This window comes from Nicotiana tabacum, chromosome 4 (assembly GCF_000715075.1).
Source record: "Nicotiana tabacum cultivar K326 chromosome 4, ASM71507v2, whole genome shotgun sequence".
Classification (NCBI taxonomy): Eukaryota; Viridiplantae; Streptophyta; class Magnoliopsida; order Solanales; family Solanaceae; genus Nicotiana; species Nicotiana tabacum.
In genome coordinates, this window is record NC_134083.1 from 19,033,418 (window position 1) to 19,061,274 (window position 27,857).

At 39.2% G+C, this 27,857-nt stretch overlaps 1 pseudogene; it reads right to left on the reverse strand.

Moving 5' to 3' along the window:
• Positions 1 to 21,470: 21,470 nt before the first annotated feature.
• Positions 21,471 to 23,553, reverse strand: LOC107795243 (protein FAR1-RELATED SEQUENCE 6-like; annotated as a pseudogene).
• Between the last annotated feature and the right edge of the window lie 4,304 nt (positions 23,554 to 27,857).

Below are 27,857 nucleotides of genomic sequence, written 5' to 3' on the forward strand. Positions count from 1 at the left end.
TTGTACTGATACTTCACTCTGCATTTTCTGTGCAGATTTTGGTACCGACTCGAGTTGATCGAGATTTTTGCTATTGGTCCGTTTTCCGGAGACTCAAGGTAGATATGTCGGCGTTCACAGACCTTGAAGTCCACGTCTATCTTCTCTGTCCTACTGTTTCTTTCATTCATACAGTTGTATTTCTTTCAGACTATTACTTGTAGAAAATTCTAGAATGCTCGTGAATTATGACTCCACATCCGGGTGGTAGTAATTAATACAGTTTTATAATATTCCGCACTTATTATATTTCATCTTAGTTAATTATTATTATTTACTGAATGGAAATAAGGAATTGGTTTAATGATTTTCTAACGTTGTCTTGCCTAGCAAGTGAAATGTTAGGCGCCATCACGCTCCCGTCGATGGGAAATTTCGGGTCGTGACAAGTTGGTATCAGAGCACTAGATTGCCTAGGTCTCACGATTCACGAGCAAGCTTAGTAGAGTCTGGAAGATCGGTACGGAGATGTCTGTGCTTATCTTCCAGAGGCTATCAAGTTTAGGAACAAATTTCACTTTTATTCTCCTCTGTCTGCAGTGTTGTTTTCTCAATACTGATTGAACTCTTCTACTCTTATTCTCTCGCACATGGCGAGAACACGTACCGCTTCCTCAGCTGAGCAGTAGCTAAAGCCTCTAGTGGCAACTCCTACGAGGGGCATAGGTCGAGGCCGAGGCCGTACCAGAGGCCGAGGTAGGGGCCGAGCTCAGTCCAGAGCCCGAGCAGCAGCCCCAGTAGTGGAGCCTCGGATAGATCTTTATGAGGAGATTCCAGCTCAGACTATTCCTGCCGGACCAGCTTAGGTTCCGGAGGGGTTCATTGCCACCTCTAGTACTTCAGGATGCTTTGGTCCGTTTGGTGGGCCTTATGGAGAGTGTGGCCCAGACTGGCACATTTCCCATGGCACCAGCAGTCTCTCAGGCTGGAGGAGGAGCCCAGACTCCCACTACTCCCCGCTCCGGAGCAGATAGCTCCCCAGTATTAGGCTCCAGCAGCTCATCCAGTCGGAGTAGTTCAGCCGATTGTTACGCCACAGTCCGGTGATGGGTCAGCTATGTCTTCTGAGGCTTTGTAGAAGGTTTACTAAGCTCTTCCCAGTTCACTTCAGTGGTGATCCTTTAGAGGATCCCCAGGAGTATCTTGACTGTTGTCACGAGGTTTTACGGAACATAGGTATAGTGGAGACCAATGGGGTCGACTTTGCTGCATTTTAGATGACTGGTTCCGCCAAGAAATGGTGGAGAGATTATTTGTTGACCAGACCTGCTGGGTCGCCTTCTCTTATTTGGGACCAGTTCTCCCAGCTTTTCATAGAGAAGTTCCTGCCTATCACATTGAGAGAGGAGCGTCGCCGTCAGTTTGAGCATCTTCAGCAGGGTAGTATGACGGTTACCCAGTATGAGACCCATTTTGTGGATTTGGCCCGTCATGCTATTCTTCTGCTCCCCACCGAGAGAGAGAGAGAGAGAGAGAGAGGGTGAGGAGGTTTATTGATGGACTTGCTCAGCCTCTCAGATTGCAGATGGCTAAGGAGATTGGGAGTGAGATTTCTTTTCAGGCGGCTGCTAATGTCGCCAGATGAGTCGAAATGGTTGTTATTCAGGGAGGTCAGGGGTCTGACAATTGACCTCATTATTCCGGTAAGTTCAGCGGTGCCGCATATAGAGGTAGGAGTACTTTTGGTAGAGGCCATCCTCCCAGGCCATTTCATTCAGCACTCCAGGCATCCCACGGTGCCTTAGGTGGTCGTGGCCCTCAGATGCATTATTCTGACCAGCTATCCTACAGTGCACCACCAGCTCCTATTAGTGCACTTCCACTCCAGAGTTATCCAGGTGGTTATTCAGTTCAACAGGGTCAGCTTCAGGGTTAGCAGTCACAGAAGCCGAGGTTATGTTATACTTGTGGTGATCCGAGGCACGTTTCTAGATTTTGCCCTCAGGCAACGGGCAGCTCATAGTATCAGAGTTCTCCTGCCATGGTTCCCACACCAGTTGCTGCACCACCTGCTCAGCCAGCTAGAGGTAGGGGTCAGGCAGCCAGAAGTAGAGGCCAGACTATTAGAGGTGGAGGTCAGGCCGTTAGAGGTGGAGACCATCCAGTTAGAGGTCATCTCAGGGACGTAGTTCAGAGTGGTGGGGCCCAGCCCCAATGTTATGGTTTCCCAGCCAGGCCTGAGGCTGAGTCATCTGACGCTATAATCACAGGTACTGTTTCAGTTTGCAGTAGAGATGCTTCAGTTTTATTTGATCCGGGGTCTACTTACTCCTATATGTCATCCTATTTTGCTTCATATTTGGTTGTGCCCCGTGATTCCTTGAGTACTCCTATGTATGTGTCCACACCAGTGGGGGATGCTATTATTGTAGATTGTGTTTATCGTTCGTGTGTGGTCACCATTGGGAGTCTTGAGACTCGTGTAGATCTTCTACTACTCGATATGGTTGATTTCGATGTCATACTGGGTATGGATTGGTTATCACCTTATCATGCTATATTAGATTGTCACGCCAAGACGGTGACCTTAGCCTTGCAGGGATTTCCTCGATTAGAGTGGAAAAGGACTCTTGGCCATTCTACCAGCAGGGTTATCTCTTATGTGAAGGCTCGGCATATGGTCGAGAAGGGGTGTCTAGCTTATATGGCTTATGTCTGCGATTCTAGTGCATATGTTCCTTCCGTGGATTCGATGCCAGTTGTTCGTGAGTTTCCAGAGGTGTTTCCTGCAGACCTGCCGGGGATGCCACCCGACAGGGACATTGATTTCTGCATTGATTTGGCTCCAGGCACTCAGCCCATTTCCATTCCGCCATACCACATGGCCCCGCCAGAGTTGAAAGAATTGAAGGAACAATTGCAATATTTGCTTGATAAGGGCTTCATTAGACCTAGTGTCTCATCCTGGGGTGCACCCAGGTTGTTTGTGAAGAAGAAAGATGGATCGATAAGGATGCGTATAGATTATCAAAAGTTGAACAAAGTCACCATCAACAACAAGTATACGTAGCCGAGGATTGATGATTTATTTGATCAGCTTCAGGGTGCCAAAGTGTTTTCAAAGATTGATTTGAGATCTGGCTACCATCAGTTGAGGATTAGGGCATCCGATATTCCTAAGACAACTTTTCGGACTCGGTATGGGCATTATGAATTTCTAGTGATGGCATTTGGGCTGACAAATACCCTAGCAGCATTCATGGATTTGATGAACCGGCTGTTCAAACCCTACTTAGATTCCTTTGTAGTTGTGTTTATTTATGATATCTTGATCTACTCCCACAGTCGAGAGGAGCATGAGCAGCACCTTCAGATCATTCTTCAGACTCTAAAAGACAGCCAATTATATGGTAAGTTCTCAAAATGTGAGTTTTGGTTGAGTTCAGTTGCTTTCTTAGGTCACGTTGTATCAGTAGAGGGTATTCAGGTGGATCCTAAGAAGATTGAGGCAGTTCAGAACTGGCCTAGACCCACATCATCTATAGAGATCTGTAGTTTCCTGGATTTGGCGGGCTATTACCGTCGATTTGTGGAGGGGTTTTCATCCATAGCAGCCCTGTTGACCAGATTGACCCAAAAGGGTACCCCGTTCAGGTGGTCAGATGAGTGTGAAGTGAGCTTTCAGAAGCTCAAGACAGCTTTGACTACGGCACCGGTATTGGTGTTACCCACAGGTTCAGGACCTTATACAGTATATTGTGACGCATCCTGTATTTGTTTAGGTGCGGTATTGATGCAGGGTGGCAAGGTTATTGCATATTCTTTGCGGCAGTTGAAGGTTCACGAGAATAATTACCTTGTTCATGATCTAGAGCTGGCAGCCATTGTTCACGCGCTGAAGATTTGGAGGCACTATCTTTACGGCGTGCCATGTGAGGTATTCACGGATCATCAAAGCTTATAGTATTTGTTCAAGCAGAAGGAACTCAATTTGAGGCAGAGAAGGTGGTTGGAGCTATTGAAAGACTATGATATCACCATATTGTATCATCCCGGGAAGGCCAATGTGGTGGTCGATGCTTTAAGTAGAAATTTAGTCAGTATGGGTAGCCTTGCATATATTCCAGTTGGTGAGAGACCGCTTGCATTGGATGTTCAGGCCTTGGCCAACCAGTTCGTGAGGTTGGATGTTTCTGAGCCCAACCGTGTTCTAGCTTGTACAGTTGCTCGGTCTTCTTTGTTTGAGCGCCTCAGAGATCGGCAGGATGACGATCCTCATTTACTTGTCCTTAGAGATAGAGTGCGGCACGGTGGTGCCAAGAAGGTTACTGTTGGACATGACGGAGTTTTGAGAATGCAGGGTCGTATTTGAGTTCCTAATATGGATGGACTTTGTGAGTTGATTCTTGAGGAGGCCCACAGTTCCCGGTATTCTATTCATCCGGGCGCCGCCAAGATGTATCAGGACTTGCGGAAGAATTATTAGTGGAGGAGGATGAAGAAAGACATAGTTACATATGTAGCTCGGTGTCTAAATTGTCAGCAAGTAAAGTACGAGCATCAGAGACCCGGTGGTTTTCTTCAGAAGATGTAGATTCCTGAGTGGAAGTGGGAGCGTATCACTATGGATTTTGTTGTTGGACTTCCACGGACTCAGAGGAAGTTCGATGCAGTTTGGGTCATTGTGGGCAGGCTGACTAAGTCAGCGCATATCATTCCTGTGGTAGTTACCTATTCCTCGGAGCGGTTGGCAAAGATTTACATTTGTGAGATCGTCCGCCTTCACGGGGTGCCCGTGTTTATCATCTCTGATCGAGGTACGCAGTTCACCTCTTCTGGAGGGCAGTACAGCGTGAGTTAGGTACACGGGTTGAGTTGAGCACATCATTCCATCCTCAGACGGACGCATAGTCCGAGCGCACTATTCGGATCTTGGAGGATATGCTCCGCGCATGTGTTATAGACTTCGGAGGATCGTGGGATCAGTTCTTGCCCCTTGCAGAGTTCGCCTACAACAACAGCTACCAGTCGAGCATTCAGATGGCTCCCTATGAGGCATTATATGGTAGGTGGAGCCGGTCGCCAGTTGGGTGGTTCGAGCCGGGAGAGGCTCGGTTGTTGGGCACAAACTTAGTACAGGATGCCTTGGATAAGGTCAAGATTATTCAGGATCGACTTCACACAACTCAGTCCAGGTAGAAGAGTTATGTCGACCGTATGTTGCATTCATGGTCGGAGAGAGAGTGTTACTTCGGGTATCACCCATGAAGGGTGTAATGAGGTTCAGAAAGAAGGGCAAGTTGAGCCCTAGGTATATCAGACCTTTTGAGATTCTGGAGAGAATGGGAGAGGTGGCTTACTGTGATGACCCAAAATATCATCTTTAAATTTAATGATTAATTATGTGATCTAAGCACTATTTATCATTACTCGACTTGCGTGTGCAGTCCGTAAAAAAATTTCAGAAAGTTTTCAGGTGAAAAATGAATTAAAATGTGAATTAGAGCTTTAAAACTCAACTGAGTTGACTTTGGTCAACATTTTGAGCAAACAGACTTGGATCAGTGTTTTGACAGTTTTGTAGGTCTGTATCATGATTTGGGACTTAGGCGTATGCCCGTAATCAAATTCCGAGGTCCCTAGCCCGAGATATGGAATTTTGATGAAAAATTAAAAGTTTAAGTTCAAATAGTAATAGGATGTCAAATTATGTACAAACGACCCCGGAATAAAATTTTAATTATTCCAACAGCTCCGTATGGTGATTTTGGACTTAGGAGCGTGATCAAAATTTTATTTGGAAGTCCGTAGTGGAATTAGGCTTGAAATGCCGAAAGTTGAATTTTTGGGAAGTTTGACCGAGGGGTTGACTTTTTGATATCGGGGTCGAAATCCGATTCTGAAAATTTTCATAGCTGAGTTATGTCATTTATGACTTATGTGCAAAATTTGAAGTCATTCCGAATAGATTTGATGTGTTTCGACACAAGATATAGAATTTAAAAGTTCAAAGTTCATTGATTTTGATTTGAGGTGCGATTCGTCGTTTTGATATTGTTTGATTTACTTTGAAGCCTCGATTAAGTTCGTATGGTATTTTTGGACATGTTGGAATAATTGGTTAAGGTCCCGAGGGTCTCGGGTGGATTTCGGAAGGTAAACGGAATGGATTTCGGACAAAGAGTGCTGGAAATTTCTGTTGCAGAAATTTTGTGCGTGGAGCCAACTTTGAAAGCTTATATCTTGCAATTCATAAGGAATCAGAACATTTTCAAAACATGAAAGTTATAGTCATTTGATTATAGTTTCCAGAAAGTTAAACCATTTATTCTTTGGACATTTGTACAGAAAGTTATGACGGATTAAATGAAGGCTAGTAGAGCAGTTTCGCCAGAAATTTCTTATGCGTGGAGCCGACTTTGAAAGCTTATATCTCGCAATTCATAAGGAATCAGAATATTTTCAAAACATGAAAGTTGTAGTCGTTGGATTATAGTTTCCAGAAAGTTAAACCATTTATCATTTGGACATTTGTAGATGAAGTTATGATCAATTGAAGGAAAGCTGGTAGAGCAGTTTCTGGTGGACTTTTAGTGACGAAAAATGGACTTTTAGTGACGGAAAATGGACTTTTAGTGACGGATTGGCAAAAACTTAAGGACAAAAAATGGTCATTTCATTCATTTCGCTTTGGATTTTTGGAGCACGGATCTTGGGCGATATTTGGGCGATTTTCACGGGAAAACATTGGGGTAAGTGTTCATTATCCTATATTGATTATATTTCATGATTCCATACTTATTTACATCATGAATCCGTGAATTTAGGTAAAATTGGTATGGGTGGACTCGTAATTGAATGGGTTGTCAGATTTTAAAAGTTTCGCCGAATTCCGAGATGTGGGCCACATGGGCAAATTTTGAGCTAATTTTGGATTTTAATGAAAATGTAATATTTTCTTATGAAATTGATTACTTTAATTTTTGTTGACTGTATCGAATTAATTATGACTAGATACGAGTCGATCGGAGTCGGAAAATCGAGGAAAAAACATAATACTTGGTTAAATTGGAGCAAGTCGAGGTAAGTGACTTGTCTAACCTTGTGTGGGAGAAATTTCCCCTAGGATTGGTATTGATGTGATTATTGAAATGTGTTGAAAGTCGTGTGCACGAGGTGACGAGTGTGTACACGGGCTAAATTGCGAAAGATTATATTTTTAAATTGTATAGATCACTGTTGCGCATTTATTAAATTATTTTATCTTGTTATATTCTTCATCATTGATCTGAGATATATACTTCAAATTTGTTTGATCTTTTCTTACTAATTGTTTTACCTGTTTAGTTGAAACTTGGTTTCTTTTATTCTGTGCATTATTTGAAGGTTGATTTTCTTTAAATTAAATAATATTAATATGAAGTATTTGATATTTTTACTCTTGATATTGAAGCAACGTAGTAAAGATTTTGAAATATTATTTTCCTAAATTATTTACTCCTGAATATTTTTATACTCATTGTGAGGGAGCCGTGAGCTCTTTATTGTGGAAGAATATTATTGTTGAATTATTTTGACATGAGCCGTGAGCTCTTTATTTTGGAAAACTATTATTGTTGAATTATTTTGACATGAGCCGTGAGCTCTTTATTGTGGAAAAATATTATTGATGAATTATTTTGACGTGAGCCGTGAACTCTTTATTGTGGCAAACTATTATTGATGATTTATTTTGGCGTGAGCCGTGAGCTCTTTATTGTGGAAAAATATTGTTGTTGAATAATTTTGGCAAGTTAAATTATTTGAGCACTTGAGGTGTAAATTGTGATATATTGTGATATTGATACGCATGCGGTGGTATAAGGTCTGGGTGTTGAAACGCATGCGGTGAGATAAGAGTGGCTTGATACGCGTGGCTAGTAGGGGTGACTACTAGAAGTCATGCGGTGTGATAAGGGTGGCTAAAACGCGGGATGCTATTTCGGGAAAAAATGTTTTTTTTTAAAAATAAATTGTGAAGGCTCCCGCGGTGATATAAGGAAATGAGATATTGTGAAATTATTTATAACTTGGGACTACGAGGCGGTACCTCGGTAGTGCCCTTGTTGATATTGATTTATGGCCATAGTTGCTTTCGATTAATTGTTGTGATTTTCATAAAGTTGAAGGAAATTCTGTTTTGATTCCACGAGATATTATTTGCAATTATTTGGTGTCATTAAATGTGACATACTATTTGATTCATTTCCAATGTCATTTTATTTTACTACATTGATAAACATTTTACCATGCCATTATTATATTCCAGTAGGGCCTCACCTGACCTCGTCACTACTCTACCGAGGTTAGGCTTGGCACTTACTGGGTACCGCTGTGGTGTACTCATACTACGCTTCTGTACATCTTTTTGTGCAGATCCAGGTACTTTTTCCAGCCTAGACGTCAGTGAGTTACCTACGCATGGAGACTTCGAGGTATATGTGCCAGCGTCCGCAGACTCCGGAGTCCCCTTCTATCATTTTATGTTGCTTCCTTATATTTTATTTAGACCTTGACATATAGAGACATTGAGAATAAATTCTTAGAAGCTTGTGACTTATTTCTACCGGGTTTTGGGAGTTGAAATTGTTTGAATTGTAGTTTATTTATTTAAGATATTTATTATTATTCTGCATTGAGAGGCTTACCTAGTCTTAGAGACTAGGTGCCATCACAGCATCCTACAGAGGGAATTTGGGGTCGTGACAAGTTGGTATCAGAGCACTAGGTTCATAGATGTTATGAGTCACAAGCAGGTTTAGTAGAGTCTTGTGGATCGGTACGGAGACGTCTGTACTTATCTTCGGGAGGCTATGGAACTGTTAGGAAAAAATTCACTTCTTTGATTCCTTATCGTGCGACATTGATTTAGCTTGAAACATATATCTCATATTCCTTTGTATCCACTCGTGTATGACATTGCGCACTCAATATCAGTTGTGCGTCGACGGTTCATGATGCCGCAGATGGACTACGAGGGAGCTAGAGATGCTCAAACATTGCCTTAACGTATGGTTCCGACTGAAGATGTGGGCATATTGAGAGATCACATAGTGAATCATGTGCGGGGTGCAACGGACATTGGATTCTGGTTGATTTATATGAGCTGTGAAGGTTATTATTGTGGATCATCGGACGTTGTGACCTATGACTTCACGTCGTCCACTATCAATGGGTGGATTGCGGGGTCATGTATTATATGAGTTTTGGGCCTGAAATGTATATATGTGGTACTGAAAGGTTCCCTAAAATTTACACATGTTTAAGGCCTGAGATTTCGTAGAGGATAAGGTTGGGACTTGCGGTATGTCTGCCTCCTTAATAATCCTATACTTCAATACCAAAGGAGTTATAGAAATAACTCTAAATTTATAGAAGGTCTACTCAGCGTGGACGTCACTGTTGTGGATTTTGGGGTGCTTCAGAGTAAGTACACTTGTTGACGAGAGTCTGGACTATGTGGTTCGTGATAAGATTTGTCTGTATGGAGCTCTACTTTCGTGATCGTTGTGTATAAATAGGGGTAAGGGTTACCCCCAAAGAAGAATCGAAGAGTTTGTTAAGAAATTGGTCAGCTCAACAGTGTTGAGTCAGCATAACAAAAGAAGAAATTTGCCTTGGGAGAGATAATTCTCCACCAGTGTTCGTGGCAAGCCTATGAAGAGGGCAGACCAGCCAACGCAACACCGCCCACTTAGCTCAGTTCTCAGAAACGCTTTTGAAAGAGTTTGTTTTCTGGACTCTCCGTAATGCGTGGCGCATAGGGTTTGAACGGTTGCGTCATGTCACCATTGATGATGTCAGAATATGCCATCAAGTTCAATAAGTTAGCCCGTCATACTCCTACTTTGCTTCCTACTGCCAGAGGGCGAGTCCACAGACTCATTAAAGAACTCAATTATGATCATAAAATTTTGTACGACTCGGGAGCTACAAGCTGATACTTCATTGCTGCTAGTTGTACAAATTACCAAGATATTAGAATGTGTTCGGGGTGAGGAAAAAGGAAACTAAGGAGACCAAGACGTCTCAAGGTTCTGGGGGATTCAATGGATTCTACTCTGCAAGTATAAATCATTATGGAGGGGGCTCGGGCAGTCGGCCAGCCCAGTCCGCACATCGGATTACTCGAGGTGCTCCAGTAAGTTCTTTTAATGCACCACTGACATGAGTTCCTACAATGGTTATTCCAGTTATCTGCACAGACTCAATATGAGCAGCCTAACCCGCAAAAGGGTTGTTATGAATACGGTGATACTAGGCACATCATGAGAAAAATTGTCAAAAACTTGGGAGAGACTTATTTCATCAAAGCACTCAGGCTACGTGTCCCATTGCAGTTACTACACCACCCACACGACCAGTTAGGGGTGGAGGACAGACGGGTAAAAGGCGTCCTAGAGGTGGAGACCTAGCCGTTGATATATTTATTTTACGGTATGGCGGAGGTCGCTACATCAGATGGTGTCGTTACAGGTATGACCTCGATTTAATATAAAGGAATAATTTCCTTAAGTTGATTCGGTTCTCAATATCGAAACGAGTCTTCCTATTGTGCTCCACTTATGAGTGAGCTTCATAATTCTATAATTTACTCATGTGTTTACCCCTGTTGGGAGATTTTATGGAGATAACTACGCCTATCATTTCGTGTTGGTCACTAATAAGAGCTGCGAGGCTAAATGTGGCTTTCTGTTAGTCATTTCGGTAAATTTTGATGTAAATTCTGAATAATTAATTGCAAATTATGAATTATATGCCCTACCGGTGTAGGGTTCATTATGTGTTGTGATTTGGTGTAACCGAAATTATTTAAAAGGAGAAAATAGAAATTTTCAATTGGCACGATGTGTATATTACTTGTGATTCAGAACTGAGGACGAGATCCTCACATTTTTATATAAATTGATATGTTTAAAAAGGGCTACGAGCTGCGGTGGAAGTTATATAAGGACGAGATCCTTGCGAGAAAAATTCTTGTGTTTAAGTTCTCCCTTGTGAAATTAAATTTGTACTATAGTACTAATAGGGAGTCATGCCTATTAGGCTTATTTGAAAATTCTTATATGAAATTCTCTCTGCATAGTTGTCAAATTCGTGTTGTAATTATTAATTTTTAATCTACGAGGTAGGTGCCCGCCTAGGTGGCGTTAAATGTGACTCGTTAATTCGGGTAAATAATTATGAAGTCTTCATGCCTCGCATCTAGTTATCAGTATTGTGAAGGTTTGCAACGAGATTTTTGTTAACATGAGGTTAAATGACGATTCTGTAATTGATTATGAACAACTATTAAGACCAAATTGATCCAAGAGGGTGCCCCATTTACAGGGTCAGACGAGTCTGAGTTAAGCTTTCAGAAGCTCAAGATCACTTTGACTCTGACACAAGCGTTGGTATTACTTATATGTTCAAGGTCTTATACTGTGTATTGTGACGCGTCACGTATTGGTCTCGGCGCGATGTTGATGCAAGACGGTAGGGTGATTGTCTACGCATCTAGACAGTTAAAGGTACAAAAAAAAAAATCGATCCACGACCTTGAGTTAGCAGCTATTGTTCGTGCCTTGAAGAATTTGGCTCCATTATTTGTACGGTGTCCATTGTGAGGTCTATACCGATCACCGAAATCTACAATATCTATTTAAACAGAAGGATCTTAATTTGCGGCAGCGGAGATGGTTGGAGTTACTTAAGGATTATTATATCACCATTCTCTATCATCTTGGGAAGGCCAACGTAGTGGCCGATGCCTTGAGTCATAAGGAGGAGAGTTTGGGCAGCTTAGCATATTTACCGGTAGCAGAGAGGCCTCTAGCCTTGGATGTTCAGGCCTTGGCCAACCAGTTTGTTAGACTGGATGTTTCTGAGTCGAGCCGAGTTTTGCTTATGTGGTTTCTCAGTCTTCTCTTTATGACCGTAACATGGAACGTCAGTATGATGACCCCCATCTGCTTGTTTTTAAGGACACAGTTCAGCACGACGATGCCAAGGAAGTCACAATTGGAGATGAAGATGTATTACAGATGCAGGGCAGGCTATGTGTGCCTAATATAGATGGTTTTTGTGAATTGATTCTCCAGGAGGCTCACAGTTTGCGGTACTCCATACATTCGGGTGCTGCGAAGATGTAGCAGGACTTGAGGCAACATTATTGGTGGAGGAAGATGAAGAAAGACATAGTGGAGTATGTAGCTCGGTGTCTAAATTGTCAACAAGTGAAATATGAGCATCAACGACCTAGTGGATTGCTTCAGAAGTTAGTGATTCCAGAATGGAAATGGGAGAGGATCACTATGGATTTCGTTGTTGGGCTCTCACGGACTCAGAGGAAGTTCAATGTAGCTTGGGATCAGTTCTTACCACTTGCGTAGCTTGCTTACAACAATAGTTGTCAGTCAAGCATTCAGATGGCTCCGTATGAGGCCTTGTATGGTAAGTGGTGCCAGTCCCCAGTGGGTTGGTTCAAACCGGGCGAGGCTAGGCTATTGGGTACAGACTTGGTTTAGGATGCCTTGGAAAAGGTTAAGTTGATTCAGTATTGACTTCGTACAGCCCAATCTAGACAGAAGAGTTATGCGAATCGGAAGGTTCGTGATGTTGCATTCATGGTTGGTGAGCGGGTATTGCTCCGGTTTTTGCCTATGAAGGGTGTGATGAGGTTCGGGAAGAAGGGCAATTTGAGCCCTAGGTATATTGGGCCTTTTGAGATTCTTGAGAGAGTTGGAGAGGTGGCTTACAAACTTGCACTACCACCTAGTCTCTTTGCCGGTCATCCGGTATTCCATGTTTCCATGCTTCGGAAATATCACGGCGATCCGTCTCATGTGCTAGACTTCAGTTCGGTTTAGTTGGACAAGAATCTATCTTATGTTGAGGAACCAATGGCTATTTTGGATAGGCATGTTCGAAAGCTGAGGTCAAAGAACATTGCTTCCGTGAAGGTTCAGTGGAGGGGTCATCCGGTCGAGGAGGCGACTTGGGAGACCGAGCATGATATGCGCAGCTGTTATCCACACTTATTCACCAGCTTAGGTACTTTTTCTAACTCCGTTCGAGGACGAACGTTTGTTTTAGAGGTGGAGAATTTGATGACCCAAAATGTCATCTTTAAATTTAATGATTAATTATGTGATCTAAGCATTATTTACCATTACTCGACTTGCGTGTGCAGTCCATAAAAAAATTTCAGAAAGTTTTCAGGTGAAAAATGAATTAAAATATGAATTAGAGCTTTAAAACTCAACTAAGTTGACTTTGGTCAACATTTTGAGCAAACAGACTCGGATCAGTATTTTGACAGTTTTGGTAGATCTGTATCGTGATTTGGGACTTAGGCGTATGCCTGTAATCAAATTCCGAGGTCCCTAGCCCGAGATATAGAATTTTGATGAAAAATTAAAAGTTTAAGTTCAAATACTAATCAGATGTCAAATTATGTGCAAACGACCCCGGAATAAAATTTTAATTATTCCAACAGCTCCGTATGGTGATTTTGGACTTAGGAGCGTGATCAAAATTTTATTTGGAAGTCCGTAGTGGAATTAGGCTTGAAATGCCGAAAGTTGAATTTTTGGGAAGTTTGACCGAGGGGTTGACTTTTTGATATCGGGGTCGAAATCCGATTCTGAAAATTTTCATAGCTGAGTTATGTCATTTATGACTTGTGTGCAAAATTTGAAGTCATTCGAATAGATTTGATGTGTTTCGACACAAGATATAGAATTTGAAAGTTCAAAGTTCATTGATTTTGATTTGAGGTGCGATTCGTCGTTTTGATATTGTTTGATTTAGTTTGAAGCCTCGATTAAGTTCGTATGGTATTTTGGGACATGTTGGAATAATTGGTTAAGGTCCCGAGGGTCTCGGGTGGATTTCGGAAGGTAAACAGAATGGATTTCGGACAAAGAGTGCTGGAAATTTCTGTTGCAGAAATTTTGTGCGTGGAGCCAACTTTGAAAGCTTATATCTTGCAATTCATAAGGAATCAGAACATTTTCAAAACATGAAAGTTATAGTCATTTGATTATAGTTTCCAGAAAGTTAAACCATTTATTCTTTGGACATTTGTACAGAAAGTTATGACGGATTAAATGAAGGCTAGTAGAGCAGTTTCGCCAGAAATTTCTTATGCGTGGAGCCGACTTTGAAAGCTTATATCTCGCAATTCATAAGGAATCAGAACATTTTCAAAACATGAAAGTTGTAGTCGTTGGATTATAGTTTCCAGAAAGTTAAACCATTTATCATTTGGACATTTGTAGATGAAGTTATGATCAATTGAAGGAAAGCTGGTAGAGCAGTTTCTGGTGGACTTTTAGTGACGAAAAATGGACTTTTAGTGACGGAAAATGGACTTTTAGTGACGGATTGGCAGAAACTTAAGGACAAAAAATGGTCATTTCATTCATTTCGTTTTGGATTTTTGGAGCACGGTTCTTGGGCGATATTTGGGCGATTTTCACGGGAAAACATTGGGGTAAGTGTTCCTTATCCTATATTGATTATATTTCATGATTCCATACTCATTTACATCATGAATCCGTGAATTTATGGAAGAAATATCAAGATTTTTGCAAAAATCTTCCAAAAACGAAAATTTAAGATTTGGAGGTCGAGTTGTTATCGGATTTTGGTAAAATTGGTATACGTGGACTCGTAATTGAATGGGTTGTTGGATTTTATAAGTTTTGCCGGATTCCGAGATGTGGGCCCCATGGGCAAATTTTGAGCTAATTTTGGATTTTAATGAAAATGTAATATTTTCTTATGAAATTGATTACTATAATTTTTGTTGACTGTATCGAATTAATTATGACTAGATACGAGTCGATCGGAGTCGGAAAATCGAGGAAAAAGCATAATACTTGGCTAAATTGGAGCAAGTCGAGGTAAGTGACTTGTCTAATCTTGTGTGGGGGAAATTTTCCCTAGGATTGGTATTGATGTGATTATTGAAATGTGTTGAAAGTCGTGTGCATGAGGTGACGAGTGTGTACATGGGCTAAATTGCGAAAGATTATATGTTTAAATTGTGTAGATCATTGTTGCGCATTTATTAAATTATTTTATCTTGTTATATTCTTCATCATTGATCTGAGATATATACTTCAAATTTGTTTGATCTTATCTTACTAATTGTTTTACCTGTTTAGTTAAAACTTAGTTTCTTTTATTCTGTGCATTATTTGAAGGTTGATTTTCTTTAAATTAAATATTATTAATATGAAGTATTTGACATTTTTAAACTTGATATTGAAGCAGCGTAGTAAAGATTTTGAAATATTATTTTTCTAAATTATTTACTCCTGAATATTTTTATTCTCATTGTGAGGGAGCCGTGAGCTCTTTATTGTGGAAGAATATTATTGTTGAATTATTTTGACATGAGCCGTGAGCTCTTTATTGTAAAAAAATATTATTGTTGAATTATTTTGACATGAGCCGTGAGCTCTTTATTGTAGAAAAATATTATTGATTAATTATTTTGACATGAGCCGTGCGCTTTTTATTGTGGCAAACTATTATTGAAGATTTATTTTGGCATGAGCCGTGAGCTCTTTATTGCAGAAAAATATTGTTGTTGAATTATTTTGGCAAGTTAAATTATTTGAGCACTTGAGGTGCAAATTGTGATATATTGTGATATTGATACGCATGCGGTGGTATAAGGTCTGGGTGTTGAAACGCATGCGGTGAGATAAGGGTGGCTTGATACGCGTGGCTAGTAGGGGTGACTACTAGAAGTCATGCGGTGTGATAAGGGTGGCTAAAACGCGGGATGCTATTTCGGAAAAAAAAAATTTAAAAAAATAAATTATGAAGGCTCCCGCAGTGATATAAGGAAATGAGATATTGTGAAATTATTTATAACTTGGGACTACGAGGCGGTACCTCGGTAGTGCCCTTGTTGATATTGATTTATGGCCATAGTTGCTTTCGATTAATTGTTGTGATTTTCATAAAGTTGAAGGAAATTCTGTTTTGATTCCACGAGATATTATTTGCAATTATTTGGTGTCATTAAATGTGACATACTATTTGATTCATTTCCAATGTCATTTTATTTTACTACATTGATAAACATTTTACCATGCCATTATTATATTCCAGTAGGGCCTCACCTGACCTCGTCACTACTCTACCGAGGTTAGGCTTGGCACTTACTGGGTACCGATGTGGTGTACTCATACTACGCTTTTGTACATTTTTTTGTGCAGATCCAGGTACATTTTACCAGCCTAGACGTCAGTGAGTTACCTGCGCACGGAGACTTCGAGGTATATCTGCCAGCGTCCGCAGACTCCGGAGTCCCCTTCTATCATTTTATGTTGCTTCCTTATATTTTATTTAGACCTTGACATATAGAGACATTGAGAATAAATTCTTAGAAGCTTGTGACTTATTTCTACCGGGTTTTGGGAGTTGAAATTGTTTGAATTATAGTTTATTTATTTCAGATATTTATTATTATTCCGCATTGATAGCCTTACCTAGTCTTAGATACTAGGTGCCATCACGACATCCTACGGAGGTAATTTGGGGTCGTTACACTTACAGGCTTGCGTTGCCACCTATTTTAGCAGCTGTTCATCCGGTATTCCACGTGTCCATGCTTCGAAAGTATCACGGCGATCCGTCCCATGTGTTAAATTTCAGCTCTGTCCAGTTGGACAAGGATTTGACTTACGAGGAGGAGCCGGTGGCTATTTTAGCTCGGCAAGTTTGCCAGTTTAGATCAAAGAGTTACCCTTTAGTTCGAGTGTAGTGGAGAGGTCAGCCTATTGAGGCAGCTACTTGGGAGTCCGAGTCCGATATGCGGAGTAGATATCCCTACCTTTTCACCAGCCCAAGTATTTTTCTATGTCCGTTAGAGGACGAACGGTTATTTTAGAGGTAGAGAATGTGATGACCCAAAAGGTCATCTTATGTTTTAGAACTTGAATCCATGCTCTTAAGCCTTAAAAATCTCATTTTTATCCTCCTTGATTTGTATGTGCAGTCCGGGCGTGTTTGTCCATATCGAATTATGGGAACTGGGCGTATGTCCGGAATTAAATTCGGATGTCTCTAACTCGATTGATGTTTACCCTCCTCTAAGAATTGATTGATGTTTGGCATTGTGAATACCGGGTCCATATTTTGGTTCCGGATCCCGGTACAGGTTCATTATGATATTTAATACTTGTCGGTAAAATTTGGTGAGAAACAGAGTTGATTTGACATGATTCGGACGTCCAGTTGAGAAGATATGAATTTTAAAGTGTTCTTGAGAATTTTATTCGATTTGGTGCTAAATTCGTAGTTCTAGGTGTTATTTTGGCGATTTAATTGTGCGAGCAAGTTCTTATGATATTTTTAGACTTTTGTGCATGTTTGGTTTGGAGCCCCGAGGGCTTGGGTGAGATTCGGATAGGCCACGGGATGTTTTGGAATTAGAAAATCTGATATTTTGCTGCAGTAGGTATTCTAGCATGTCCTTCTTCGCTTTCGTGAAGGTACTCTCGCGAACGCGAAGAGTAAACTGGGCAGCTAGAATTTTCTTCTTCGCGAACGTGAAGCGATGGGGGCGTTACCCTTCGCGAACGCGACCAGCTCCTCGTGAACGCGTAGTGTTAGGCACACCTGGGGAAGAGTCGATCGTTCCTTCATCGCGAACGCGAGCAATGTCTCGCAAACGCGAAGGCCAGGGGGTAGCCTACGTGAACGCGAACACTGTCTTGCGAATGCGAAGGCTTGGTAGTCAATGCTCTTCGCGAACGCGACAGTAGCCTCGCGAACGCGATGCACACTGTCGCCCAGTGCATAAAACAGAATCAAACACGGGTTTAAGCCATTTCTTCAACATTTTTCAAGAACCAAACGGGTAGAGGAGATATTCAAGAGTCATTTTCTTCCCCAAAGTATTGGTAAGTGATTCTAAACCATTTTCTTTCAATTACCCATTACACTTTATGAATTATCAACCTAAAATCTAGAGTTTTCATGGTAGAATTAGGGGTTAGGGTAGAAACTAGAAATTTCAAAAATTTGGGGATTTAGACCTCAATTTTAGGTCGGATTCCAAAACCAATTATATATTCGGGCTCAGGGGCGAATGGATAAATGAATTTTGGTCCGAACCTCGGGTTTTGACCAAACGTGCACGGGGTCGGTTTTTCAACTTTTTGGAGGAAATTTTTAGAAATTTAATTTATGCAATATAATTGATTCCTTTAGCAATATTTGATATTATTTAGTCATTTTTAATAGATACGAGTGGTTTGGAGTTGAATTCCAAAGGTAAAGATGTGATTGAGATTTAAGTGGCATTCAGAGCGAGGTAAGTGTTGTGTCTAACCCTGACTTGAGGGAATTAGGAACCTTAGATTACTTGCTAAGTGAAATTCATGTGAGCGGCGTATATGTGAGGTGACGAGTACTTATGTGCCGCCAATTTACCTGTTTTTCATGTTTCTCTGTTTTTCTTATATTGTCTCTTTCCCATGCCTAATTGCTACATGTTATACTAGTGTTGTTCAATTTATCGTTCTTATCAAGTTTACGGATTTTCTGGTGATAATTGAGTTTTTATTTCAAAGTTGAGATTGATATTATGGAACCAAATGTTGAAGTAAGGTTTGTACTTGTTATTCTATCTCCCTGTTGTTATTTATGCATTGCATTATGGTAAGGGAGAGTGTTAATGCATGAAGGGTGATGTCGTGTCATATTGTGAGTGTTAATGCACGAAGGGTGATGCCGTGCCATATTGTGAGTGTTAATACACGAAGGGTGATGTTGTGCCATGATATGAGAGTTAATGCACGAAGGGTTATGTCGTGCCATGATATGAGAGTTAATGCATGAAGGGTGATGCCGTGCCGTTTCTATTGATTTTATGGTGAGATTGAGAGTAAAAGCATGAAGGGTGATGCCGTGCATTTTTGCTTTACTGTATTCACTATTCCTATTGATTCATGGTATGTTGACTGCTCCGGTTATCGTTCTGTTGTATTTCTTTATCTCGTATTCCCTTCAGCATGTTCCCCTCCTGACATTTCCTGTTTAGTTCTTCATTTCTGTTATTTGTATATACACTGTTAAATTGTACAGGTTCATTTGTAGGTGCCTTGCCTTAGCCTCGTCACTACTTCGTCGAGGTTAGGCTCGACACTTACCAGTACATGGGGTCGGTTGTACTGATACTGCACTCTGCACTTTCTGTGCAGATTTTGGTACCGGCTCGGGTTGATCGAGATTTTTGCTATTGGTCCGCTGTCGAAGAGTCAAGGTAGATCTGTCGGCGTTCACGGACCTTGAAGTCCCCGTCTATCTTCTCTGTCCTACTGTTTCTTTCATTCAGACAATTGTATTTCTTTCAGACTATTACTTGTAGAAAATTCTAAAATGCTCGTGAATTATGACTCCAGATCCGGGTGGTAGTAATTAATACAGTTTTATAATATTCCGCACTTATCATATTTCACCTTAGTTAATTATTGTTATTTACTGAATGGAAATAAGGAATTGATTTAATGATTTTCTAACGTTGGCTTGCCTAACAAGTGAAATGTTAGGCACCATCACGATCCCGTCGGTGGGAATTCTGGATCGTGATAGCATACCAATTACCATTGATTGTCCCTTGCACCATACTTAATAGTCCATACTCTCATTTTCTTTTCTTTCTCAAAGGTACTCAAGACTCGAAAGACCCCAATTTTTCGACTAAGACAATCAAAGATAGCCGGCGGGGGCACGACTTATGTCCGTGGCCCTATGCCCGACCATGCCTTGTCCTAAATGATAAATAATGTAATTAAATTGTAAGATATGACGTCACTTAGAATAAGGAAAAAATAGATAAAATAAATTGAATATAGTAATGAAAAAGAAACTTATACACTTGAATATTGAGAACATAAAACATCGTCTATTCAATATTACTTTAAAATGAACATCCTAAGACGCTTCATTTTTTTTTTAACAATAATAAACCATGAAAACAATTTTTGCGTAACCCTCACATTTTGTCCAAATTTGCTTTAATTTTTTATGATGCCATAGAAACAATTTACAATAAGAACCTAAAAAACCGAAGGAAATTACTGAATTTATATTCCTTTTACTTTAATTTTCACTTTTTTCTTTTAGGTACTACTAGTAGATTGCTAGCACATCAATGGAACTATACACGAATAAATAAGTAAATTATATTAGCACTATACTTTCGATCTAAACAGATGTTGACTGCCAATAGACTGGTTGTATAATGACATAATAAAAAATGTTCTATGGTTTGAGTGATTACTAACAAAGTAACCATTACGAGGCGTTAGGTTCAAGCCCTATTAAACCTTCAGAAGCTTTAAGACAATTTCCTAAAACATAGTACTACCACTATTTACCCATGGCAGAAGTTGCAAAAGACATCCACAGCGAACCTGACCTAGGTCTAAACAGCCGGTGAAATATTACAAATCATACAGCTTTAGTAGCCATTTATCGGCAGTTACCACCTTGTGATAACAAAAAGCACTACCTGCTGCCACTTCCTTAAAGTTGACAAAATTCCACATTTGATACCTCGACTTTCCTTTTCACCTACACTTGAATACTTTTATGACAGTTATTTTTGCTTATTCCTAGTCTGCCTCGGTCTTCTTCCCCTTTGATTGCGTTTTACTATCTTTTGTAGGTCTACCACAAAGGCTGATGTCTAGGATTAAAAAAAACGTCTTTATCAAGATCACACTTGAGACAGTTACACCAAAGAACAGTGTTAGAGAGCCATACCCTGCCACCGGCCGAGATAAATTTGATTTTCTTCCCTGCAAAATACCCAATTTTCTGTCAAAGTTTTTCATGTAGAAAATCTAAAGTGGCAAGGATATAAAACTGAAGAGTTTTTATCTAAAATAAGGGCAGAAGAGAGAGTACAAGAAAGAAGATCGATCTTTTATCTTTAATAAAGTATGCAAAGGTAATTTATCATCAGGCGATTAAACAAAGTAAAGATATCCGGTTCACTACAATATTGATATGATGAGCAAGGAAGATGAGTATAACAAGTGTTAGAGTTAGTTCATGTATAGTGTTCCACATTGATCGAGAAGATTTTAGGTATATGTAAACATTGTATATAAATAGCGATATTGTAAAACACTTCATAGAACATATCAATAATATATTTTTCCTTTGCTATTTCTCACATGGTATCAGAGCGGCAACGGGAAAAATCCAGGACTGAAAAAAATCAGTCGCCGTACGTCTTTCCGGTGACTCCTCCGATTTGATTTGCGTAAACATACTTTCGGTGAGTGTTGTACAAAAACCAACACCACCATTAGGTTCAGAAAGCATTGGCGACCAAAGGCCCCCTCACGCGCCCAGCAGAAGCTAGGGTTCCGGCGAGCGCCTGAGTTCACGTACCACAACATCTTATTTTATTTTTTATTTTTTGTTCTTTTTTATGCCATAACATTTATGTTTTCTTCAATGTGGTGAACTCTGGTCAGAGACTCTTCAAATTTACTTGGAGCTACTTTCTAATGATCTAGGGAAATCACCCCTTCCTCCCAAACTTGTAATGCACTTCTATACAACTGGCTAAATCATGAACGTGTTCAGTGGACTCAGTAGAACTGGATTCAAGATCTGATGCATATAATCGCTTGTAATCATTTTTCCAACGTGATAAAATGTACTTTGAAGGGATCTCTTCCACACCATTGAAGTTCAGTACACACAACGCATGCCTGCATAGATATCCATAGAAGTTGAAGCAGCTGCAAATACAACGAACTTCGGCTGCAGCACTGTTGTACAGAACTTCATAATCCCGTATCTCTCTCCTATTTCCCTCTCCCAAAACACGCTCCTTCACCAAAAATGTTACCATCTGCCCGTCAACATGTAATTGTGTTGTGCTGAAACAAGAATACATCTCCTCCACCCTAACTGAAATCTTTTGAAGATCTCTCTACTGTACCCTTTTGAAAGCTGCAACTCAAAAGGAACATCTTGTTTTGAGTTCAGGGTTCGAGTTTCTCGACTCTGTACCTGCAACTGCTTCTTCCTTGTTCTTTTTCTGCAAAGCTCATTCATATTTGTCAAGAAACTCTTTTAGAGGAGTTTGCTTGTGCAAATATTTATCGAAAAAAGCAGTCAATGTCTCGTTACACCTTGTAGTGGCCATTCCAGCAAAAAAAGTGTCTTTCAAATAAACTGGAGCCCATTTAGCTCGGTCGTCATATAGTGAAAGAAGCCTCTCATGATCACCAACTCCAAATCTTTGGATAATAAATCTCCATGCTGCTTCGAAATCAAATGGCTTCAGAGCCTCATATATTGTTTTAATTAATGCCTTTCTAATAGCATCATAGTTACGCAAGCCTCCCAACTTTTCTGAAACTTCCCTCATGATGTGTGATAGAGCAAAACGATGAAAAGACCTCGAAAAAATACACTTATAGCACTCTCCAAAATCTTGCATCTTTCTGTAATAATTGTTTGAGGGAAACATCCAAGTGAGCAGGTGAGCGAAGCTTTGAACACACACCCAAATATAAGAGGCTTTTGCCTCGCCCTCAAGCAGGCCACAACCCAGCAACAATGATTGACCATGGTGATTTGTGCCCACAAATACCACAAGAGGAATCTCATATTTGTTGGACAAATATGAATTATCAAAATAGATCACATCAATGAAGTAAGCATATGCCCTTTTCCTAGCATCAATCCAGAACACAGTCGTCAACTGCTCTTCATCATTCAGATCCATCAAGTAAACGAAGTTTGGGTTTCTCAATTGCATACGACATAAATAATTATACATGGCTTGCGTGTCTCCCTTTCTTAAGTTCAGCTTATCGTGACAATCAGATGAAGTTTTTCACCTCCTTGCACTAAAATTGGCATTCCAATTCACACCTGCATCAATCACAAGTGCCCGATATAACTTGATTGTTCGGACTACAACATCATAGTTCGAATCCAAATTTTCTTATTTCCAGCACTTGTCTTCTTAATAAACTTGTATGCTTTTGCACCTAACAAATGATTATGTTCAAGGGTAACTTCAAGTACTCTCCATCTTTTGGAGTCCACCATTCTCATCCTCATCATTGTAGGACAACCAGTTCTAGTTTCCTTGCACAACCGGTTTACATCTTTAATTCTCTTAAAGCCCTGGCTACTGCAGCATTGCACTGCACCATACTTCTCCCCGCTATTTCTTTTGAACCAAAAATTCTTTACCCTAACACGAAAACCAATCTCCCTGGCATAACAATTATAATAGTTGTAAGCATCATCATACGATTCAAACTCCATTCCTAGCGGTGGGGCAACAAATTCCTTCTGCCCATCAGTAAAACCATTTTGATCATCTAACCTATCTGACTCTATTTGCCCACCATATTGAGCAAATAATTCATCCGACTCAATTTGCTCATTGTTCTGGTCATCTAACCTATCTGACTCTATTTCTTGCAATCTCCTCCTGCCTTGCCCAGTAACATCTTGCTCACCATCAAGAGAAGCTTCTTCCATCTGAAATTGAGATGTATCAAATAGATAAAATATATTAGCAAGTTAAACTTCTACTCATTGGAACAAAATCACGTAAAGGCCAATCTGATTATCTGCTTGTAATAATAAACAACTTGGGTATATCACAAGCAATCTCAACCTTTTTGTCAAGTAACACTACATGGAATTTGATTATGTACCTTAGGCTTAAATTTTAAGATGACAAAAGGCGTCATCTCAGTCGTTGTCTCTTAATAAAAGCAACTGACAGCTAACCACTATCACTTAACGTAGGCTTAAATTTTGTACTACTTTGTTAAACCCACCAAATGCAGGTCAACATCCACTCACAATCATGTTTGTTTAGCTTGAAACAACTGCTTCGGGCCACACACTACAAACAACCTATAGATTATCTGCAATATTTTAAAGACTGTATAAACACTAAGAAGAACCTTCAGTGAGCTCTATAATTACATACTGTTACAAATATTAGCTAACAAATTTTCTAATAAACGACTAACTTGAAGAGCTCATGGATAGGATAAAAAACAAAATTTCAGAATAATGTGATGCACTCTAATTATTAGCTGTTACAGAGATTAATTACCAAGTTCCCAGTTTACTTGCTTATACACAAAAGACTCATACTCTGAATTTATGGGGTCTTTTAATTAAATGCTTGTGTTTGAAATTTTTTAGAGATTGAAACCAGTGTCTGTGATTATTAGAAGAGTAGATAAATTTAATTTGTTACTTTTATTTGAAGAACTAAAAACTCAAAACAAGATGATAATATTTTTTTCTTTTTTTTTTTTGACGAAATTGAATCGTAATTAATGTAGCACCACAATCTTGGAGCCATCATCACATATAAAAATTAATGTTTATTTTAAAGAACTGGGAGGGGGGACTTACAACTCAATTCGCCGGAGAGGATGGAGAGGAGCGGCCTCGCAGCTGAGTGAAACTGCCGACAAGTGAGGCTTGCTTAAACCAACTCCACCTAATTTGGGAGGGATTTAAAAAAAAATAAAAAAAATACTCTGGCGTCATTTCAGTTACGGGCCAAAAAGATGATTTGGGCTCCTCAAATGGGCCCAAAATTTTTATCCGCAAATGTGACAAAAGGAAATGTTTGGTGTTTGGAGATTTCCATGAGTTCACTGATCCTTTATCTTAATTAATAGCCTTTTTGGTCAAGCTTTAACTTGGTCAAGAACACTTTTTTTTTTCTTCCAAAAACTTGGCCAAATACTTCAACTTTAAAAAAAAATACTTTTTAAAAAAAAAAGTGCTTCTAGGATTGGAGAAGCTTGGCCAAACAGGCAAGTTTCATGACAAGTCGGTATACAATTAATCAAAATCATTCCCAGATTCAAAATATTTTAGTTTAATTTTAAACTTGAACATCTATAAAGAAGTATTAGCGGATCTACATACACACTTGTGGGTACTTAAGCACCCATTACCTTTGATCATATTTAGTATTTTAGATAGGCAATTTAAACAAATATTTAGATAAATATTGAGTGAGCACCCACAACTAAACTCTATTTTCCTCTTCTTTTGAAATTTTAATCGGCGAGCACCCATGACTTTAAAATTCTGGATTCACTACGGAGAAAAGGGTGATAAAAGGCGGTAGCAACAAGCACTTTTTCAAAAACCGATTAATGTATAATCGATGTATATATTTTAGCATATTAAAATAGTAGCTTAGCATCCACTTTGCGACGAGGCAATATATAACTAGTGTATACTTTTTCAAGAAATGTAGGTACAGAACCAAAACAGATATATGAATGAATTGAATAAAATATATATGAATAAAGGAGGATATTAAAAGATGATGATATAAACTCAACACTTTAGAAGGAATCATTCTAAATATCTCAAAATCCCATTAATGTTTCCCAAATCAAATATGTTGCGACATATGGATATCTTCGATTAGCTTTAGCTCGACAAAAGCAGAGTTTCCTTGCAGATAATGGATTTTTTCTTTGTTATGCAGACTGCATCAGATCCGAATTCAATGCGAAGGGCATAATAAAATGCCCAAATTGTCAGGAGATAGAAGACGGAAATTGAGTACTTTTATGAGGTCCGGAAGGTAAAGGACGATGATTTGTTGTTCATGTCCTTCAGCTTCACGACGTACAAAAATTTGCTAATTTCCGTCTCAATCATCCTGCAAATTGGGCATACATTTTGCCCTCAGCATTGAATCTGATCCGATGCAATTTGAATAACAAAAAAAGAATCCACTTACTCTGAGCTTTTTACGTGGTTCGAACAAATATATCTTCATCGAGTCCTACTAAATCACGTCTATACATAAAAGTACAAAAGTAGAGATGTATATCTAATATAACTAGGCTATATATACCTAAGAGAATTTCTCACAAATTTAGGGAGAAATTTTATACAAGTGTTTCTTAATATTCACTTCTCTAATAATTTTTCATACTCTCACTATTTTTCTTACAATACACAAAAAGAATTAATAAAAGATTGATGAAAAAATGAGAAGGAACTGATCTCTATTTATAGGAAAAATTTTCCAACATAATCAAAACCATTTTCAATTTGGTCCACTTGAATTAAATTAGCTACCAAATTAAAATTGGACAGTTTTCATGAGTTGATGCTAAATGTATTAATTTAATTACAACCTAACCCCTTGTGCCGCTATTTTCGAAGGTCTATTTTACCCCTATGTATATGCCTTTATTACTCCACTTATTTTCTTGCTTTCAAAATATAACACTAATGCTAAAGCCCTTTTTTGGAATGCGTTTGGATCTTCCTAAAGATGGGTACAAGCCACTAGTTTCAAAAATCTTTTTGCCCATTGACTAGTTCTTTTTTACTTTAGTTGTGCAGTACAATTTTGTTAATATGACGAACATTGAGTGCTTTGCTAATACCCAAAGTGACGCAACTGATGATGTCAGAGGAGCAAAAATAAATAAAGTTACTTTTTCTATTATTCAATATGAAAGCATTAAATTGTAATCTGATTTTAATTACTGGTTTACTATTTCTACAAAATGAGAAATTAAGTTATCATTAATATTAGATATCAAATTGTCATTACTATCACATTTATTCTTTTTTTAGTGTGTGTTTGTTACACGAGAAACTAATTGACTTTTGTAGTTTGATTTAGCATAAGTTGAGATCCTACTTTTAGGAATACTAGGACAAGAAAAAGAGAAAATCAGTGAATATTTATTTGAAATTATGCTAAATGTTATACATTGCACATAAATGGTTGAACAATCTCATGACCCTAAAACCGAATATATCTTAAATAATTCCAACCGCACTTCTTGTGCCACAATTTTTGAAGGTCTTTGAAATAATTCCATTTTATATATTTTGATCTACAGCTAGCTTGCCCAAGATCTGATTTGCACCTATCGTTGACAAAAGTCACGGATTTGTTCATTGGGTTGGTGTAAAATATGTTTTTCATTTCTAGTTAAAAAAAAGAAGCTGTTAATTTTGGAAATTTCCGATTCAAAGCACTAATTGAATTTTAACGTAAAAGGCTTGTAAATATAAAAGAGGGAAGTCTAAATTACCCTTGCCTTTTCTTCTGTTAAAAAAACTGTTGACTAGAAATTTTTTTATTGGATGAAAGGAGTTAGAAAAATAAATAAGTTGTAAATGAATAAAAAAGAAATAACTAAAAGGAAACAAGTATACAACGAAGAGAAAATAAGGGAACTAGTATCTTTTTAGTTTCTTCTGCTAAAATGACCTGTTATGCATTAATTGTGCAAGATGAAAGTCAAAAACTAGTTGGAGGAGGAGCTTACAATTCGAATGAACATATGGAGTCAACAACTCTTTTCACTGCAAGAAATGGATTACAGAAGCAGAGAAAGCCATTTTTGTATTGTGATTTTTGCAACATGAAAGGACACACAAAGGATAACTGCAACAAACTGATGCAATGCGAGTTTTGTCATATGAAGGGGCATCTTAATCATGGATAAAACAGCTCGAACTGTGACCATCTTTACTACAGGAGAAAAGGTCTCCTGGTAGTCCAACCCCTCCTGTTGTGTGTATCCTTTGGCCACCAAATGAGCCTTATACCTTTCTACCTCTTCCTTAGCATTATATTTCACCTTGTACACCAACTTACATCCTATGGCCCTCCTACCAGCAGGTAAGTTTATCAAGGACCAAGTGTTATTATCAAGCAATGCTTAGGGAAAAAAGAAGGCTAATGCAGTAGGAGGAAACTTGAGCAATGGTGAAAACACAATGCCTCAATACACTGGAACAGACCACAGGCATCACACTTT